Source organism: Rutidosis leptorrhynchoides, chromosome 1, assembly GCF_046630445.1.
Source record: "Rutidosis leptorrhynchoides isolate AG116_Rl617_1_P2 chromosome 1, CSIRO_AGI_Rlap_v1, whole genome shotgun sequence".
Classification (NCBI taxonomy): Eukaryota; Viridiplantae; Streptophyta; class Magnoliopsida; order Asterales; family Asteraceae; genus Rutidosis; species Rutidosis leptorrhynchoides.
The window spans coordinates 693,316,558-693,333,295 of record NC_092333.1 but is presented as its reverse complement, the minus strand read 5'-3'; the positions used below and the strand labels follow the sequence as shown (position 1 = coordinate 693,333,295).

Genomic DNA, 16,738 nt, shown 5'->3' with positions numbered 1-16,738 from the left:
TTACGCTTTCATTTAATGCATATTTATAGTGCATAAGATATACTGTACAATACCCATATTTTCAACATGTAAATAGTAAAGAGATAAAGCTAACACAAATTGTCAGCCACTTGCTTGAATTTTTAATTTCATAACAATTATTATTATTTTGAAATACCATACATATCATTTTTGACTTGGTCTGTGCGTCAGACAACAAAGGAGGCTTTACGGAGTATCTATTACTATCTTATAAAAGGCTAGTTAGATGATGTCATAAAACAAGTATTTCTCTTCTATAAAAAAATTCAAAAAGAAAATAAAAAATTTTGAGGGCATGTTAATGATGTAATAATTGTAATTAATTTTTTATTAAAAATAATTTGTATTACTAATTATTCAAAAAAAGATAAGATTTAAAATAAATTATGAAATCCTAAAAAAGGAAGAAAAAAAAAGAACAGGACTGGATAGTTGTTTAAAAGCTCACGCGTGCCTGACAAAAACCAAGCTCACATGCTTGACTCTTGCAAATAGGTTCATCCTCCAATTTTTATTTCAAATTCAAACATCTTAATCTTCATACATCATCTTCTTCATTAATCATCTTTATTTTCTTCATCTTCTCATACACTGAACCTTTTGTCTCCATCTATTTCTCATCCAACAGATTTAGTATCGCTGTCATCATCCAACAAACTACATATGGGTGCTTTTTTCAAGATATAATTTCATTGCAGATTCTAGCAAGAGGTATGTCCAAATCGGAATTTTCTTTACATTTAACAAAATACTTTCAGTTTTGATTTATTAATTTCCTCCTTTACTAACAATTACTCGGTTAGGCGTTTTTTAGGGTTTACTAACAATTATCAGCTTGATGTTGTTCAATGTAAGTTTTACTTCAAACTTTGTATCTTTACAAGTTCATTGGTTGTAGGTGTGGATGGCTTAAGCAACGAAAAAGTGCAATCAGTAATGTTAATGTAAGTTTGTTGACTTTAATTTTCAAATCTTTGCATCCCTTGCCATTTTTACATTGATTAGAAAGTTTTAGAATGAATATGTTTCCATGATGCACACTAGGTGTTTGATGAAATGTCAAGATGGAAATAGGTTAGAACGTCTTACATATATACTTTGGTTATTTACTTTTGCATTAATCTTTATAATTTTTGACTGTAAACTTATCATATTCCTTTTCATATAGTGGTAATCGCCTAATTAGGTTGGCCTGATATACATCCACCATTTTGTAATTAAGTTGTTTAATCATACTGATAAATAAGAGGTTCGTTATGATTGCAAGAGCATCATTATTACAAATTTGACCTTTTCTGCTAATATAACACTTTAGCAAATCTTTATGCATTTGAAAATCAATTGACCTTTAGTTGTTAAATCTTTAAGAAGTCCTTTAGCGGACCCGTTTGACCAATTCGAGATAAAAGAGAACCCAAAGTCACAAATCGATTCAATTACCAGTAAATAAGACAAAATGTATTGTGTATTAACTACTCTTTGGGAGTTGTTTATGAGGGATCTTAAATGGTCTAGAGATATGGGTTTAATTACGCATTTTTACCTCAGTATAATACACATGTTTCTTTTGAGAGTTTGCTTGCACGCACGCCTTCTTTTTCCATTGATTTCTCAGTTCAAAAATTCAACTTAATACAGAGCATCTGTTAGAGCTATTAGTCTCCATTGAATTTTATTGATTCATAATGGAGTTTTCATCATCTTCTTCATATATTCATCTAAAACTGTTCATCTTCTCGGAGCTTCATCAAGACTTCCTTCAGGTAAATCGTTCTTTTAAGCTTCGGGTATTAAGCGATATTTGGTTATTTTGTTCAAGTATTAAACCATGCTATCCTTTATATTCAGATAGTGTTAAAAAATGTTTTTCACCCTTATGTTGAACATCTTTTTTTTTTTTTTTTTTTGTGTTTGTGGGTTTCAGTTTAAATATATATTGCATGTTCTTTTGTTTACGATTTATATGTAGGTAAAAGACTTAGATTTGAAATTGTTAGGTTTTCATTCTTTTAATTTCGGGTTTAGGTATTGTTAGATATATCTATGGTATATCAATTGTTTGATGGAAGCGCATAGTGGAATTTATAGCTACTGGTACAGACCTACCTGAGCCACATATACACCACGTGTTTGATGGAAGTCAATAATGGACTTGTCCTTAAGATGGCATATGCATATGATTGAGATATGGTGTTCAATATTGTTAATATTATTTATCCATGCATTGCATCTTTTTCACTAAGTTCAAATTGGTTCTTACTTGAATACATGAGAGCATAACAGTTTAAATTTGGAGGGTTTTGTAGTCATCAAATGTTTGAAAAGGTATGAGTTCTTTTAATTCTCAAAATTTAAAGGCTAGAATTTGAACTGGCAATTATCTAATTTGAGTGTCACCACTCATGTCCTATCTATATGGCAATTATCTAATTTCCTGGTATTTAGACCTATTAAGCAGCTCATAATTGACAAATTTTCAAATCCAATATAAATATAACTAAAGAAGAAAGATAGAGGATATTTGATGGTCACAATTCTTATTATTCTTCACATACATAACTACTGCAAGCTTTTTTATTATCTGAGTTTGTAGAAAAACATAGTTGACTGGCTTGATTTTCATGTTAAAGCACATGTATGTATTATATTGGTTTTGGGTTTTAGTGTAATATATTCTAACATCTAATTAAAATAGTGTTTCTAAATCTCAATTCAGATTTTTTGTAACATTTCCTTGCACAGTTGCCTGCTAATTTACTAAAGGACACATTTCCTTGCACCTGTCAATTTACTAGAGGATGAAAAGGTATGTATGCTAATTTAATATTGGCATTGTAAAATTCTTATTACATCCCCTTTAGTGTTGATAAACTTGCATGACACTTAAGCAGTAGATGTATAAGTTTATTATGACATTTCTTACATCAAGGTTCAAACTATTTTTATGTTTTTATGCATCATTTTGAAATGCTTATTTGATGTTTGTTTTTCAATTCTATTTTAATATGATGGATTTGGCTATATTTTTGAGAAACGTAAGTATGTAGTTTGGTAAAATATGTTGTAAGATGATCTTTCCTTTTCTTTTGTAGATAGAAATATTGAAGATGAATTGGGCAAGTTGTTGAACGATAAAGACGAGTTAGCAAGAAGGAAAGGTATGAATGATACTCTGTAGGAATTAAATGGTTCAAGAGCACACCAAATGTTTCAATAGTTATAGTTATTATATTTTCTTTTAACGAACCCGTGAATTCACGGGTCCTTTAACTAGTTTAATTTAAAGTACACCATCAAATATTTAACAACATTAGAAATTACGGAGTATATTTGTTCTATGAGTAGAGTTGCTGAATATATTTCATTTATTTATATCATGTTTATGTTACCGATAAGAATTATGTTGGTTTTATTTTTTGATAAAAAAATTGATATGGTTACTTTGTGAAGTATGTTATCCCAAATAGGTGGGAGGAGAAAGTTGGAGGTAGGTGACTTGGTTATAAAAGGAGGGCTAAGTCTTCATTCCAATTTGCACCAATCAATACACTTTAAGTATTTGATTATTTCTTTCTTTCTTACCCTTGTTTGAGAGTTGTATTAGTTAAATATTTTGAAGAGTGTAGTTGGCTTAAGAGAGTCGTCTATATCATTGTAACAATTTGTGATATAGTGTATTTCTCTCTTTGGGGGCCGGTGGTTTTTCTCCTGTTTTGGAGTTTCCACGTTAAATCTTGTGTTGTGTATTGTTCTTATTTCTTTACTATTATTGTTGGGCTGCGTGGTGGGAATTAGTGAGACCGTAATTTTCCAACAAATTAAGCATATATTTCTTCAGCATTTCTTGGACATCAAATTCTGAATCCAGCATTGGATCATCTTGATCCAAAAACAAATTTGATGACGTACAGTTTCAAGTGTGGGTGTTGCAAACCAGAAATAACACTCAACTCATTTGAGAACTCCCGATTACTTTGCTTTATATTGGCAGAAACTGTTTCACATGCAGCAATTAAGGTGCCATCTTGCAATACTTCAATAAAAGAGAACTATTCTACTTAGAAGAAAATCACATTTCAATAAAAACTGTTTCAGTGCGATAACTAATTTACGGAGCAGGTTTTCACCCTGTGTTGCTAGTGACGTTTCTTGAAACTTTTGGATTAATGTTGTGTTTTTAAAGGTGTTCGTAGAACAAGGTATTTTCTAAAGAATATCTAAAAAACAAGTAAACCCGGTTTTGGAAACATCGGGTCTTGCCATATCATCATAACTGGTGTTGGCAACACTGGGTGTAATTTCTTACGTGGTAATGGAATTGACTTGTTTGATGCAAGACCTAGTGTTGGCAAAACCGGGTCTTGCTTACGTGGCAACAGATTGACTTTTTTGATGATGTTGCAAGACCTGGTGTTGCCAACACCGGGTTTTGATGATGTGTTGTTGATGTAGTAAGACCCGGTGTTGCCAACACCGGGTTTACTTGCGTTACAAAAATCCTTGAAAAAATACTTTGTTTTACAAACACTCTTTAAAAACACACTATTCATCCAAAAATTAAGACCCGGTGTTGCCAACACCGGGTTTACTTGCGTTACAAAAATCCTTGAAAAAATACTTTGTTTTACAAACACCCTTTAAAAACACACTATTCATTCAAAAAAATTATCATGAATCTTAGACCTGTTGTGAGGATATCGGGACAACAATCACTATAGCATGTTGTGATGATTAATCCATATTTTGTAATATAAAAAGAACTATTTATATTTATAGATTACATTGTGAGCGGAACCAAAACCACCTTCTCAAACATATTAGTGACATCGAAGTTGTTAGTTGCATTTTTTATTTGCCTCATTGTAAATGAACCAGTGAGGTCACTCACTTCTATTGGATGACAAATGAGATTGAGAACAAGTAAAAAGATAATAACAGAAATTAAAGAGTAGGCTACACATGACAATTTCAACCCATTTACTTATATATGCGTGATCTGGGTTATGTTAAATTCAAAAAAATGAATTTACTTTTCTAATATATAAAAGACTTGAACAGGTTCAGAGTTTGCCAAAGTCTATTAGTAATGCATACCACAGCCTAAATTGTTGTGATGAAATGTCTCGCACCGAACAGCACTTTGAACCCTCTAGTTTGTACAATCTCTGAAATTTATCTCGCAGCTTGAAATCTCCAGCCCATTGCTCGTCCCAGAATAGAGTATTTGACCCGTCCCCAATTATCTCGCTTTTTCGTGCCCCGCCTTGTGTACTAAAATTACTTGAGCGAGTGAGGAGAGATTTCTTTTGGGGCGGGTCGGAATCGGGGACAAAAATGTCTTGAGTAAAATGGGAGTCCGTTATTTTATCTTATGATTTGGGGGGGTTAAACTTTGGGTCTTTAAAAAACAAAAATCTTGCTTTATTGGGGAAATGGTGGTGGAGGTTCAAAACCGAAACCAACTCACTTTGGGCAAAAATCATACGAAGTATTCATGGTCCTTATGGTGGCTTGGAGTTAAGGAATGACTCATCTCATTCCTTAGCTTCAAGTACTTGGCGTAATATCATTTTAGCAGGAACATCAATTGAGGATATGAACGTGAATTTCAAGAACTCCTTTGTCAAGATAATTGGGGACGGGTCAAATACTCTATTCTGGGACGAGCAATGGGCTGGAGATTTCAAGCTGCGAGATAAATTTCAGAGATTGTACAAACTAGAGGGTTCAAAGTGTTGTTCGGTGCGAGACAGAGTATGGTGCAGCGAGTCGGGCATTACCTTCGGCTGGAACTGGAGCCGCAATCCTAGCGGTCAAACAGAATCTGAATACAACCAGCTGCTGGATCTGCTCTTGCAGGTACATGTCGACAGCAACAAACGGGACTGTTGGTCATGGTCTCTCTCGAATTCGGGCAACTTCAGTGTTAAAGCATTATCGAAAATTATTGAGGAAAATTCGGCTATTTCAACTAGTCAACAGGAGGCTACAATTCGTAACAAGCTCGTGCCTAAAAAACTGGAGGTTTTCGTTTGGCGAGCAATCAAAAAACGACTACCGGTTAGGTCCGAGCTTGATAAGCGGGGCATTGACCTCCATAGTGTTCTTTGTCCTTTATGCAATGACGACATCGAAACGGTGGATCACGCGTTTATATTTTGCAAACATTCAATGGAACTTTGGGAACGGGTTTTTAGATGGTGGGGTTTTGGTAGTTTCTCGAATCTTAGTCTTCATGAGATTCTTCGAGGGAATACCCCAACCCAAACATCTACTATCGGGAAATTAATTTGGCAAGCAACGGAATGGGTATGTTCGTACTATATGTGGAAGAATAGGAACAACAAGGTTTTTCGGGATAAAAGTTGGAGCACTCCTATTGCGCTAAACGAGATCCAAGTAAAATCCTTCAAGTGGATTTCGAACCGATTACATGGAAGGAAACTCGATTGGTTAACTTGGCTAAGTAATCCATGTATATATTTAAATATCTTGTAATCCGTCTATAGCTTCTGTATTCGTGATTGGGTTTGATAGTCTCACAAGCCCAAATATGTGTATCTAATCGAGTATGGTTCTTGTCACGCCATACTTGAACTATGTACTGTACTATGTTTCTTGTGAGTTAATATATACTTTGTTTTTCAAAAAAAAAAAATCAATAATTTTGTTTGACTAGCCATAATTAAAGTTATATTAGCTTATAAACATTCGCTTAATATGAGTAAAATGTGTTTGTTAGTCCACTTGACCCATATTACAAAATGACCGAATTCAACCTAAACTCGTTTAGACCCGTTTGTCCCACATCTTTCCAGTGGGTAACGAGGACAATAGAAAAATAAAAGCATAAAGAAAAATATTTGAAAAGCCTTAATATAGGTTAGTGTTACAAAAGAAACAATTTGAACCGTAGGGCTTTACTAAAATGATGTAACGTTTTAATCATGTCACCGAACCGTAGGGCTTCTAACAGAAAAACAAAAATACCAAATAAATACATGAATTCAGTTCACAATTTGAAATCAAAAGAGAATGGAGGAGCGGATACTGAACGTTTAGAGGTAGTAACGAATGAGGTTGAAGGTAAGGCATGGGAGAAAAGTTCTGAGCATACTAGGGTTTTGAGGAATAGGAAAATAGGGCTTGAAAATTCTGTGGAAGAGAACAAATCAGAAGGTCGGCATGATGAATCTGTTGATCAATCCGTTGGATCAACTCAATCAAATGGGGTGGATTCAGCTGCTATAGGGGACAAAAAATCTTTAGGTCATATGGTTGATTCTTTAAGCATTCATACGGCATCAGACTCCTCTAATGATGAAGATGAAGGTGTGATTAGAAGTAGGGATCAAGCAGCGAACAAATCAGAAAACTCTAAGCAAACTATCAATCAGGTCATGATGGATAATGAGATCCCTAATGGAACGAGGGCTGGTGGCATGAATAATACATCAGGTACTCCACCCATTCAGAGGTCTTATTTAAATGTTGCTGGTGGTTCAAGCAGTACCCGTAAAGTTAACTTTAGATTCATTAAGCAACAAGAGGATCTTGAAGAAGGAATTGACGTGGTAATCCCTGTTTTGTCAGTTCTGGAAGCTGAGAAAAGGTACCAGAATACATTATATGGATATTTCATTGGGAAGAGAGTTGCGTTTCCAGTTGTTAATAATTATATTCTAAACGCGTGGAAAAAGTATGGTGTGGAGAAGGTGATGATGAACTCGAAAGGGTTCTTCTTCTTTAAATTTGATTCGAATAATGGGATGTTAAAAGTTCTAAAGAATGGTCCGTGGATGGTTAGAGGAATACCTATCATTCTTAACAAGTGGAAATCCGACATATCTCTTACGAAAGAGGACCTATCTAAGGTCCCAGTGTGGGTGAAACTTTATGATGTGCCTGTGACGACCCGGAAATTTCCGACTAAATTTAAACTTGATCTTAGTATGATTTCAATACGATAAGCAAAGTCTGAAAAGTTAAGTCATTAAATTTTTGGAACAGGTTACATAGAACCATTTGACCTTTCACTATTCCTGACGATTCATGAACAATTGTGTGTGTGTGTGTGTGTGTATATATATATATATATATATATATATAAATACTATACATAAGTAATGTTATATATATTGTAAACAATAGATATCAAAAATTCAATATATGATAGTTTGTAAAAATGATACAATTAATAAATTGTATTATGGTAGTTATATTAAAATCATTGTTATTATTTTCATAATTATTATTGTTAATATTAATATTAATTAATTATATTATTAAGAATAGTATAGTATATATTTATAAAAATTTAATGTGTATAAGTTATTATTATACTATTAAGATCATTAATAATATTAATATAATTATTATAAAGAGTAATATTATTAATATCATTTATAAGACTATTAATATCATTGCTATTATTAATAATCAAGTTTATCAAAAACTATCATTATGATTAATAATAATAATCCTATCATATTATTATTTATCAAACTTTTTATCAATTATATTATTATTACCAATAAAAATTTGTATTAATATTATTATTCTATTATCATAATTAACAATAATCTGTATATTATTATCTAATAAATAATAAAAATACTTTTAATAAAAATTATGTTTTATAAATAAAAATCGTATATAAATATAAAGTAGGAATCAGAATAGTTTTACATCACCATCCTGCTGTATCAAACTTTTATATTTTGTCCTCAATCGATTTCCAGTCTATATCAAAATCAGATGCATCCAAATTACGTTAGCTATCGTGATCATCACTTTATTTATTTTTATATTTTTTTTGTTGTTTTCTTTTACTTGTCTGATCGAGTATTAGCGGTTAATCCTTGTCGACTGAATATTTTTTTATATATTAATCAATCCACACAAGTGTTTAAGGAATTACTCAACTTCTCCATATTCAGTTATCATTTACAACAGAAATTAAATATTTGAATTAAAAAAAAAAAAAAAACTAAAGAACTGGAGCCGTAAACTCTGTTCTGAGTTTGATTTCCAAAGAGCTCGATTTTTAAATTAACTTCAAAATGTGTAAACACAGTTTTGTTAGGAATATTTTAAATGATCTTTCTGCAAATTTTCTCATTCAATTCTTTTTATCAACTACGAATTTTGAGGTCAAAGTTTAGGATTAAAAAGTCAAATATTTTGTTCTTGAAGAAATTTGAATTTTGTTTGATGTTTTAGGAGCAATTAAGGATTCAGAAAGTTTATAATAAAGTTTTGGAGTGTAATTCATGTTGTAAATTTTGCCTAAAACAACCTAGAATTCGAATAGTGATTCAAGGTTCTTCATATTCATGAACTTGATTATTCAAAACCTTGAAATCGAATCATATTGCAAAATATATAATTGCAATATGGTTAGGAATCCTTCAAGAAATGTTTCTGCAAAAATCCCATGCTTCAACTTTTAGTATCGAGTGTGAATTTTGAAGTCAAAGGTATTTTTTCTAAAAAGTCAAAATATGTGTTCATCAAGAAATTCGCGGTTGTTTCGATGATATACATTAAATTGATGATTCTGAAAGTTTACACGAACGATTTAGAATCCTTTTCGTGTTATAGCAATTTTCTAAAACATCTTATAAATCAAAATTCGTTTTTTTTCTTTAAACCTACTACAGCAGCGACGGTCCTATTTTTTTTTTATTTAATTTTTTTTTGTTAATTAATAACACCCTTCCTAATTTTAAGGTTCTTTACATGTGTTTATTAAAAACCACAAAGAATTTTTTTTTTTATTTATTGCTCTTAAACTTCCTGCTCGAATTACTGAGTTGGAGAAGATGATGAAATAAGTAAACTGATACATAATATATATATATATATATATATATATATATATATATATATATATATATATATATATATATATATATATATATATATATATATATATATATATATATATATATATATACGCGTATAAATTAGAAAGACAGATTAGACTAGATGGTTTAGAAGATGTTGGGAGTATCGAGAGGTCTTGGGTTCGAGTCTTGCAGCAGCCATATTTTTTTTGGAAATGCTTATGAGGTAGTTACTCTCATTTATTATTATTATTATTATTATTATTATTATTATTATTATTATTATTATTATTATTATTATTATTATTATTATTATTATTATTATTATTATTATTATTTTATTATTATTTTATTATTATTTTATTATTATTATTATTATTATTATTATTATTATTATTATTATTATTATTATTATTATTATTATTATTATTATTATTATTATTATTATTGTTATTGTTATGTTATTGTTATCATTATGTTAATTATGGTTACTACTAAAATTAATATCATGATTGTTGTTATCATTAACATAATTTATGTTATTAACATTATTATTATAATTATTAGTATTATCTTTACTAATATTATTATCATTAGTATTATTATTATTATTATTGTTATTATGATTAACATGATTATGAACATGTCTATAACATTTATATTATGAAAGTTATAATAACAGTTGATACGGTAAAGCTTTGAAAATGGTTATAATTATATGAACTCAGGAACAATTATGAATATAGTTATGAAATTTAGTTATAGGAACTGTAAATATAAATTAGAAAAGTAAACACGAAGATTATGATAAATATGATTATTATTATTAACACGGCGATTATTATTATTATTATTATCATTATATTATCAATGTAAATTACTATTTTGTTAAAACTATCATTTTTATCTTATTATTATTATTATTAAAACTATCTTTTTAAATAATTATTATTACTATCATTATTATTAGTAGTATTAAAATTATTATTATTATTACCCTTATGTTAGTTAACATTTTTCAAGCAAGAGAAATTTATATAAAATATATCTATTAAAGAAGTATACTAATATTATATAATACTATATTTTAACTAATATAATATTATAACGTTAATTAAATTATATATCAAATAAATATTATAACATTATATATATATATATATATATATATATATATATATATATATATATATATATATATATATATATATATATATATAAGAATATTAACCTTAAAACATAACAAAATATATCTAAAGTTGTTCGATTTCGATTATATGCATTAATATTTATACAAATGATATAGGTTCGTGAATCCGAGGCCAACCTTGCATTGTTCAATGTCGTCATATGTATTTTTACTATAAAATACAGTACAGTGAGTTTCATTTGCCTTTTTACCCTTTATAGTTTTGGCTGAGAATACATGCGCAACTTTTATAACTGTTTTACGAAATAGACACAAGTACTTAAAACTACATTCTATGGTTGGATTATTAAACCGAATATGCCCCTTTTTAGTCTGGTAATCTAAGAATTAGGGAACAGACACCCTAATTGACGCGAACTCTAAAGATAGATCTATCGGGCCCAACAAGCCCCATCCAAAGTACCGGATGCTTTAGTAATTCGAAATTAATATCATGTCCGATGGAGGATTCCGGAATGATGGGGATATTCTTATATGAATATTGTGAATGTCGGTTACCAGGTGTTCAATTCATATGAATGATATTTTTGTCTCTATGCATGGGACGTTTATTTATGAGAACTGGAAATGAAAATCTTGTGGTCTATTTAAATGATGGAAATGATTATTTATGTTAAACTAATGAACTCACCAACCTTTTGGTTAACACTTTAAAGCATGTTTATTCTCAGGTACGAAAGAAATCTTCCGCTGTGCATTTGTTCATCTTAGAGATATTACTTGGAGTCATTCATGACATATTTCAAAAGACGTTGCATTTGAGTCGTCGAGTTCGTCAAGAATATTATCAAGTCATTTATAAGTTTAGAAATATTATGAAATGGTATGCATGTCTGTCAACTTACGATGAAATGAAAGTTTGTCTTTTAAAAACGAATGCAATGTTTGTAAAATGTATCATATAGAGGTCAAGTACCTCGCGATGTAATCAACTGTTGTGAATCGTTTATAATCGTTGTGGACTTCGTCCGGATGGATTAGGATGGGTCCTTTCAGTTGGTATCAGAGCGATGGTCTTAGCGAACCAGGTCTTGCATTAGTGTGTCTAACTGATAGTCGTTAGGATGCATAGGTGAGTCTGGACTTCGATCGTGTCTGCATGTCAAAAGTTTTGCTTATCATTTTTGTCGAAAATCATCTGCTTATCATCCTTAGGAAATTACCTGCTCATTATTCTTAGTCTAGACACGTTTTACTGCATTGACTGCATGAATAGTATATAGATAAAATTCATATCTTAGCGTATCTGTTACTGTAGACCTTGCCTGATATCTCTCGTAAATCTCTCCGTAATTTAAGGGATCCTGGTACTATATATATCTATGCATATTATGCATTGAGAATACATCAAACTATCAATTACTGTCACTAAACTCTTCATACCAAAAAAAAAAAAAATCTTTTCTGTGATCGCGTAAGATGGCCTCTACGAATCGACCACGTTCCTCTGACTCCGAAGACAGCGTGACAGGAGCACACCAACCAATCAACTACCATGATTACTGGATAAAATGGGGGTGGGTTTGCAACATACTCACCCTAGGGAGAAGGGAAGAAGATACTACATATCATGAACCGAATCTACCACCTAACCTTGGTGTACTCGACCTGCTCACCGGCGAACCTGTTCGCAACACCGTTTATACCCTTTTTGCCAGAATTTTTCGTCTTGAGACTACCATTAACGGAACTAGAGAAAATATCCGACCTCTACCTCACACTGATAACCAACCAGGGTTAGTAGAAGAAGTTAAAGAACTCCGAGCTCGAGTGTTAACTTCAGAGAGCACGGTACACAATTTGCAAGCACCAGCAGTATTACCAACACCAGTAACATCACCAGCCTCAGCACCAACATCACTAGTACCACCAACAACAACATCCGCATCACCAGCTTCGACATCTCATTCTGTACCTCGAGTATAATTATCGTTCTACGTATCGTTCTATATCATTTATCTTCGTTCGACATGGCAAATATGTAATCTCTAAAGTTTTAGAGATTATTTATTCTAGATCCAACCGAAAACTAAATGAGTTTAATATTATGTTAACTCATTAAATCCATGATTACATCTGAAGAAAATATATATGTATATATGTTTTCATAAAGATTGTAATTAAAAATTCTTTTGTACAAACGGTTAATGGTGAAAATATTTGAACGGGTAGGTAATACCCTAGAAATATTTAGATTTCACATTAATAAGTTACACTGTACATTCTTCGAATCTGATTCAATAGTCATTTACTATCCTACTTACAACCATAGAAGTACGAATCCGTTCCTCACCGAATAACTATTTTCATTCAAATTCAATTTCATATTTGGATTTTGACCTATCAGAATCCAACAAGTGGCATAATGAAGAAATAATGGACACAATAAAAATTGATTAGAAACAGATTAATTAACAATATGAAATTTTGCTAAGAAACCACGCTAACAAGATCCTAGCTAACTGTTCCTAGCTAACTGTTAATTCTGCATCACATTTTATTTTATCGCAATTTAATTATCGCAATTTATATTCTCGCAATTTTATTTATCGTCATTTAATTTCTGTTCTTTACTTTACGCACTTTATTTATCGTATTTTATTTCTGTTATTTATTTTACGCACTTTAAATATCGGGACACGTATAAAAGGTTTTGACATATCATATTGACGCATTTATATATATTATTTGGAATAACCATAGACACTCTATATGCAGTAATGATCGAGTTCTCTATACAGGGTTGAGGTTGATTCTGCAATAATATATATAATTTTAGTTGTGATCGAGTCTGAGACATGTACACGGGTCACGATACGTATTAATTAATTCAAATATTATATATTAAATTATATATGAATTATTGGAATGTCAACTGTGGACTATCGACTGTGGACTAATAACATTGGACAATTAAAATGAATTAAAATATTGAATATAACATATGAAACTAAACATTTCTTCAAGTTTGCCACTTGATTTCATCTTAAACCCCATTTGTATCTTGACGATTACAATCTGCGTTCAAACCTTTCATGATTCTTGAAAACACCTCAATCGAGAGGATGAACCAACCACACTTCATCTACGAGAGGAAAGATTTATGCTTATAGTTATGCACCTGAAGACACATGGAACATGAGTAAACGTTTAACACATATCTGTCCTAGCTTCTTTGGCATTATTATTACCCAAAATAACTTTACAATCCCTTCTCAAGATAGCAAATTTTGTCACAGCTCTAGCAAGTCAACTTTGATTTTTCGTTTGAAACAACCTTACTATAACCTTGATATATATGCGTGCTCTTTTATTGTTACCGGGGAACCTTTTATATTTCATCATATTACCAGCAGATGTACCAACAACCTCGTTGCTCCTTGGCTTAAATCTCTCCGACAAATCACTATATTTACCTATTGAAGTCTCAACATGTACTCATCCGCATCTTGTAACAAGAATTGCCATACCAATTACCGGGAATCAGCAAATCTGTATTATGAGTCTCGCAACGTTTCTACATCAAAAGTTATATGTATACATATAACATTTACCTTTTAGAATGATGATCTTCCATTCTGAAATTCTGAAAAGCACCTAGTCTGCGAATCAATACTCTAAATGTTGAAAAGACTGAATGAAGCAGCAGAAACTATAGACAACCGTAACAGTCAAAAGTTTGAAATTGGAAAAACAGATTGAGAAAAGTATGAAGGAGGCTATGGACAAATCACAAGGACTAAACCTGCCTTCAAAGAATCCAAATGATTCAGTAACTGTCGAAGTCATTAACGAATACCTTGCTTCTGGCTCCAAACTCTTGTGGACAGATTTTCTTCACCATCTTTCGATATTAGAAATTCCAAGATATCATCATATCTTTCATTATAAATATCCTCCATATTTCTGAAGATATTTTCGTAACTATTCTTATCTGAAATCATTAATCTCTTCATGATATCAGTGCCACATCATATAGAAACTGTTAGTTTCTATATTCTGTAAACTTTCGAGCTTAAAATATGAATGTTTTTGAAGTAATGTTGGGAACTGATGCATGAGTTAGTATAATATAATGACACTTGATCAACGTGATTATATTACAGTAAGTCATGCTATGATTCACAGATCATAATGTCATCATGTGCCATGTTACACAACTCTTACATTTTATCTGATATATAAACATATCAAGAACATATTTTCTTGATAGTTCTATCTTTCCCGGATATTCTAGTAATTTGACGAATCAAGATCGTGCTATTACCATTTCTTTCTTAGAACATTAATTATGTTCATTTTAAAATTCATATATATGAATTCTGGACCGTTGCTCGCTTTAATAGAGGTCGAGAGGATAATAAAAAGGCAAAGAGATCCAAAATATAAGAGAAAATATAAAGCCCAATGACAACACCGAAATTACAAACCGTGGATATCAGTACGTATAGCAATATAAAGACACAGGAGGATTATAAATACAATAATTCCTAGAGCATAATAGAAATAAACAGATTCTTCAGGCGGGAGTTGAAAAAGAAGAACGATCATTGCGATAGTTAGAATAAGAACAAGGATCAGAACAGGGTTAAGCATTTTCATAATTTTTTTTTTTTTGAATTTGGGAATTGAGTATAGAAGTGGTGAAAACAAATGGAACGGAAAAGGTAAATTTATAAAGGAAATATCAGACGTAGTAATCGGGGCAGATCACCGTAATTAATTAAAGAGATCTTAACTTCCATAAATCCTGAAGAATCAAATCTTTTAGATTTCGAAGATTTTCTTTAAATCCCTTGAATTCCGGAATTCAACCAAGGCAACGTCATAAGTTAAAAACGAAACTTCATTTATTCATTTCACTCTTTTATGATAACTTCATTCTTACCCTTCGAATAATCGGATTATTTCATCTATATTTGTCAATGTTGACAAAACTCTAAATCTCAGCTCGTATGTGTCATAAAAACATGTTTATTGTTAACCATGACCACCTCACTCAAATTTCGGGACGAAATTTCTTTAACGGGTAGGTACTGTGACGAGCCGGAAATTTCCGACCAAATTTAAACTTGATCTTAGTATGATTTCAATACGATAAGCAAAGTCTGAAAAGTTAAGTCACTAAATTTTTGGAACAGGTTACATAGAACCATTTGACCTTTCACTATTCCCGACGATTCACGAACAATTGTGTGTGTGTATATATATATATATATATATATATATATATATATATATATATATATATATATACTATACATAAGTAATGTTATATATATTGTAAACAATAGATATCAAAAATTCAATATATGATAGTTTGTAAAAATGATACAATTAATAAATTGTATTATGGTAGTTATATTAAAATCATTGTTATTATTTTCATAATTATTATTGTTAATATTAATATTAATTAATTATAGTATTAAGAATAGTATAGTATATATTTATAAAAATTTAATATGTATAAGTTATTATTATACTATTAAGATCATTAATAATATTAATATAATTATTATAAATAGTAATATTATTAATATCATTTATAAGACTATTAATATCATTGCAATTATTAATAATCAAGTTTATCAAAAACTATCATTATGATTAATAATAATAATCCTATCATATTATTATTTATCAAACTTTTTATCAA

At 30.6% G+C, this 16,738-nt stretch overlaps 1 long non-coding RNA gene across 1 annotated transcript; it reads left to right on the top strand.

Moving 5' to 3' along the window:
* The first annotated feature begins 2,261 nt into the window (after window positions 1-2,261).
* Window positions 2,262-3,707, top strand: LOC139886095 (uncharacterized). The gene is made up of 4 exons (XR_011772255.1): window positions 2,262-2,346; window positions 2,764-2,827; window positions 3,114-3,179; window positions 3,472-3,707. It is a non-coding gene; the product is annotated as an uncharacterized lncRNA (long non-coding RNA).
* The last annotated feature ends 13,031 nt before the right edge of the window (window positions 3,708-16,738 follow it).